The 5,582-nt window shown below is 39.6% G+C and overlaps 1 long non-coding RNA gene across 1 annotated transcript in view; it reads left to right on the top strand.

The window, feature by feature from the left end:
• Positions 1 to 222: 222 nt before the first annotated feature.
• LOC135105017 (uncharacterized) overlaps positions 223 to 5,582 on the top strand; it is a 43,909-nt gene continuing 38,549 nt past the window's right edge. The window contains exons 1-2 of the long non-coding RNA XR_010270670.1: positions 223 to 265; positions 1,535 to 2,313. This is a non-coding gene — a long non-coding RNA (uncharacterized LOC135105017). The remainder of the gene's footprint in view (positions 266 to 1,534; positions 2,314 to 5,582) is intronic.

The following is a 5,582-nucleotide window of genomic DNA, read 5'->3' as shown; positions in this document are numbered from 1 at the left end:
TCCTCCATTAGTGGGGTCCATCTCCAAAGCTGGTCTCTCTCTCTCTCTCTCTCTCTCTCTCTCTCTCTCTCTCTCTCTCTCTCTCTCTCTCTCTCTCTCTCTCCTGCATCCACTCCATCTAGTCTGGTGGTCCTCCTCCTCCTCCTCCTCCTCCTCCTCCTCCTTCTCCCGGGGCCGGCCTCGTGCGGCTCTAGTGTGCCGATGGTGGGTCACGTCAGTGTGGCTCTGGCCGCTGGTGAAGGAGGGTGTGTGTCGCGCTGATCCGGTGAGGCGTGTGTGTCGGTGTGGCGTGGCTGCAGTGCGGTAGTGTTATGCGTTCTCTCTCTCTCTCTCTCTCTCTCTCTCTCTCTCTCTCTCTCTCTCTCTCTCTCTCTCTCTCTCTCTCTCTCTCTCTCTCTCCCTAGTGTTTTGCTTTTAAATCTTCTTTTCATGTTTTTTCTTTAAGTTTGGTTGAGATTATCCGATTTTGAGTCACGGTTTTTCATGTTTTTTTTTGTTATGTTAGGTTTGTGTTCGTTGTTGTGTCTGTTATCTACTTCTCTATCTGATTCTTCCGCTCTCTCTGGCCGTATTTCTCCATTTATTTTGTGATGCCTCTCTCTCTCTCTCTCTCTCTCTCTCTCTCTCTCTCTCTCTCTCTCTCTCTCTCTCTCTCTCTCTCTCTCATATATCTCCTGAAAGCTAAACCAATTTCTTCTCTCTTTTGACTTCGTTCGCACTTTCTTCTCTCTCTCTCTCTCTCTCTCTCTCTCTCTCTCTCTCTCTCTCTCTCTCTCTCTCTCTCTCTCTCTCTCTCTCTGATACTGTAGGTCTTCCTTCATTTTCCACTTCCTTTTTTCTTTACTGTCCAGTGTTCCTCTCCCTCTTTTATTTATTTATTTTGTTGTTCCTTATACGCATTCCTTTATAGTCTATTATTTAAAACCCAGCGTCCCCCCCCTCTCTCTCTCTCTCTCTCTCTCTCTCTCTCTCTCTCTCTCTCTCTCTCTCTCTCTCTCTCTCTCTCTCTCTCTCTCAACCTCGCGACCGATTCATTGCTCGTACACACACACACACACACACACACACACACACACACACACACACACACACACGAGTGGCTGACAATGGACTTTATATGAACATACATAGTACATACACACATACATACATAAATACATATGTACATACATACATACATACATACATACGTAAACATACCTACCTACACTACACAGCAATACAAAACCAGGAAAAAAAAATAATATAAACTTTTGGAACAACACACACACACACACACACACACACACACACACACACACGAACCGAAAACAAAAATGTGAAAATAGAGAGACACGTGAGTACGCCAGAAAAAAAATAAATAAATAAATCAAAACATATCAGAATGTAAACGAAAAAAAAGTAATAAACGAATGCACGCATAAATATAGTGAAGTAAAGGAACACTACTACTACTACTACTACTACTACTACTACTACTACTACTACTACTACTACTACGAATACGAAGGACACTTATGTATACTCTCATCAGGGGTGAGTGAGCAAATGCATACCTGTCTCATTAGGCCTGCCAGACTCACCTGTCCCGGCAACACTGGATTACCTGCCCCCTCCCCGCCCAGGTGAACTCTATTTAAAGCCAGATTCAAGTAGACTGAGTTAACTATAAAGAGGAAGAGAACGACATAGAGAGAAAGTGAGGAGGGTTTGAGATATAATAAAAGAGAAAGAGAGGGATAGAAAACAGAGAAGAAGAGAGCGAAAGGGAGAGAGAGAGAGAGAAAGGGAGGGATGAATAGTAAGTAATAACTGAATAATCCAGAGATATAGAGATATATGTGTACAGATACAAGGGAAAATACGAGAGAGAGAGAGAGAGAGAAACGGAAGAGAGAAATAAAGAGAGATAGATAGAGATAAAAGAGAAACTAAAGAGATGCTGTAAAGAGACTGACAAAAACCCCAACGAACTCTTGCAAAACATTCTCTTTGAAACTTAACAAAAAGAAAAGGAAAAGAGAAACGAAATAATAAAAAAAAAAACAGCAAAAAAATCAATAAAAACCCTAAAAGAAGTGAATATTATGTGAACCTGACGAGAAGAAAACGAAGGTGAAAGTAATGAAAAATGTGATAATGATGGATAGAAAAAGAAGAAGTGAAGAGGATGATGAGAAGAAGGCCGGTGAAGCCGTGAACCAGCCAGCCTAGAAAGGTGATGTAGAGGGAGGCAGCGAGCACGTCTACACACTCACACACACAAACACACACGCTGATATCCAGGCAGCCGCTATCTTCCCTATCTTTAAGGTAAGTTGTCTTATGCTGGTACTGTGTTCCCATGTGTTTTTTACGTATCTTATTCTCTCTCTCTCTCTCTCTCTCTCTCTCTCTCTCTCTCTCTCTCTCTCTCTCTCTGGTTCGTTTGTGCTTGTTTGTTTGTACGTACGTATATATGTTTATTTGTTTGTTAGTGTGTTTGTTGACTTGCTTCCTTTTCTCTGTTTACGCTGCCAGTGGTGTGTGTGTGTGTGTGTGTGTGTGTGTGTGTGTGTGTGTGTGTGCATACGTGGGCCCACGAGCGCGCGCGCTTGTGTTCGTGTGTGCGTGTCCTCTCTCTTTTCTACTTTTCCTGTTTGTTTCTTTTTGCTTTGTCCGTCTCTCTGTCTGCCTGCCTGTCTCTCTCTCTCTCTCTCTCTCTCTCTCTCTCTCTCTCTCTCTCTCTCTCTCTCTCTCTCTCAGTGCTAAAAACTGGAATGACGCTGTAAGCTGCAGTTTTTATCATACTTTTTACTCCCCATCTGCGCTTGTGTCTCTTATGCGAGCGCGAGTCTGTCGTTGTGTGTTTCTCGTTACGTGTTGCTGCTCTTGACTGTTCTTGAATTAGTGTACTTTTTGTCTCTCCTTTTATATTTACACAAGCTTTTACGTTTTACAGAGTTTTTAAAATATGAACAAAAAAAATGACTAAATGCCTCTTCATGTAAGAGCTGAGTGTACCGTCTTGTTGTTGTTGTTGAGAGAGAGAGAGAGAGAGAGAGAGAGAGAGAGAGAGAGAGAGAGAGAGAGAGAGAGAGAGAGAGAGAGAGAGAGAGAGAGCCGAAACACGGGTAATAGTAAACAATATAATTTTTTTCTCATTCTTTGCTGAAACTAAACAATGGGAAAAGTTTTATCATCAAAGGGACGTCTTGACCTGAGCCAACAGCGGTGGCAAAACAAGTAAATAGACATATATTCACAAAAACAAATACGAAGAAAGAAAAAAAAAGGAAATTAAGAAAAAAAAAGAGAAAGGTTAAATGGCAATAGAAACACCTCAACGTAATAAGAAGATAAACAAAGGTAGACAGACAAATGAAGAAAAGGGACAACAAAGAAAGAACGAAAACATAAAGAATGACAAAAGAAAGATTAGACCATAGGAAAAAAAATATTTAAAAGGACTCACACAATGCAGACAAAAAAAACACACATACAAAGAAAGAGAGAAAAATAGGAAAAGGGAAATAAAGAAATAAATAAAGAAAGAAAGAAAGAAATTGGAGAAAAAAGGTTGTATCATAAGAAAAAAAAAAACTATACTTGACCTTAATGAACGAAACAGACTAAACATACACACAGACAGACAAACTAATAGAGAAAGAGGGGCAAAGAAAGAAATATAAAGGAGAGATAAAGATTCGATACGAAGAAAAACAAATAGCCAAGCGAAGCAGATATAACATACACAAGGACAGACAGACCAACAGAGAATGGGAGGAAAAAGAAGACAAAGAAAAAAAAAAGGAGATACAAGAACTATTTGTTAAGAAAAAAAAAACACTTAAATTTAACCGAGCGATGCAGGCAATACGTGCACGAAGACTGACAGACTCAGAAAGAAAGGAAGAAAGAAAAATAAAAGGTAAAAAAGAGGAGATGCAGAGAAAGGATACACAAAGGTAGAGATAACAGAGAAAAAGGGGAAAGAACGAAAAAAGAAGAGATAACTAGATATATGAAAGATTTGATAAATTAGAAAAAAATAAATAAATCCAATAAGGAGATACTGACAAATCATACACAAAAAACAAAAAACAAAAAAAAATAGAAAATCTGACAAAAAGAGGTAAGAAAGAAAGGGAAAGAGAGGAGATATGAAAGATTTAATCATAACACACCTCAAGTCAATCAGGCAATGAGAACAAAGCAAAAGGTGGACAAACAGAAAAAAAAGGAGAAAGAAAGAAAGAAAAAGGAAAGAGGTAAGAAAGACCTGAACGAAAAAAATGAACACCAAGGTAGACAGGCAGACAAAAAAAAAAAAAAAAAAGAATATAAAAAGTAAGAAAACAAAGAATGAACAAACAAGCAAGCCACACCCACTCATCCACCACCTAATCAATCATGGGTGTCAATTACTGGGTCAATTAAGATAGGATTACAACTCCCTACCATCCCTTCCATCATCGACACCACCACCGTTACCCTTTCTCTCTCTCTCTCTCTCTCTCTCTCTCTCTCTCTCTCTCTCTCTCTCTCTCTCTCTCTCTCCTTTCTTTTATACTGACGTGCGGGACGCGATGGGACGGAGAGGAGGAAGAGGAGGAGGAAGAAGAAGAGGAAGAGGAAGAGGAAGAGGAAGAGGAAGAGGAGGAGGAGGAGGAGAGTCTAGAGACGCATTAACCACAAGAAAGAAGTGAATTATGTCACGAATCGCACACTTCTTCCATATTTTTTCCGTCTTAACCTGAACATCATGACTGTGTGTGTGTGTGTGTGTGTGTGTGTGTGTGTGTGTGTGTGTGTGTGTGTGTGTGTGTGTGTGTGTGTGTGTGTGTGTGTGTGTGTGTGTGTGTGTGTGTGTGTGTGTGAGTAGTTGCAGAATCAAGAACAATTATTTAGATCACCGTATTCGCGGAAGAGGAACAAGATAAAACGAGAATAACCAACACTGATAACTGAGGAAGTGATAAAAGAAGAACGGAAGAACAAAGAGAAGATTAAATGAAAAAAAAAATACACCAAAGAATTATTGAGGGACAAAGGAAATAACACACAGAGAAGAGAGATGAATGAACCGTAAGCTCACAGATAAAAAAAAGCAGAAGTGATCACGTGAAAAAAAAAAGAAAACATATGTTAAAGTAAAATATTAAATATCTCTTAAAAAAAAAAAAATAAGGAATGGCTTGAGAAGTAGCAACACAAAAACAACTACAGCAATAAAGACGAGCAATAACACCGCTATAACAGCCTCAAGATTATAAGGCAGAGCGCGAAAAAAAAAAAAAAAAAACAGCTTGGATTTGGCTTAGGAACAGAGAAATGCGTAAGAGGCTGCAATGGTAACGGAGAGTAACCTTAACGCTATTATCACTACTACTACTACTACTACTACTACTACTACTACTACTACTACTACTACTACTACTACCACTACTACTGCTGCTGCTGCTGCTGCTGCTGCTGCTGCTGCTGCTGCTACTACTACTACTACTACTACTACTACTACTACTACTACTACTACTACTACTGCTACTACAACTACTTCTATTATTGTTACTGCTACCACTACTACTACTACTATTACAATC

Source organism: Scylla paramamosain, chromosome 11 (genome assembly GCF_035594125.1).
Source record: "Scylla paramamosain isolate STU-SP2022 chromosome 11, ASM3559412v1, whole genome shotgun sequence".
In the NCBI taxonomy this organism is placed as follows: domain Eukaryota; kingdom Metazoa; phylum Arthropoda; class Malacostraca; order Decapoda; family Portunidae; genus Scylla; species Scylla paramamosain.
The sequence above is the reverse complement of the archived record's forward strand: the minus strand, read 5'-3'. Positions and strand labels throughout refer to the sequence as shown.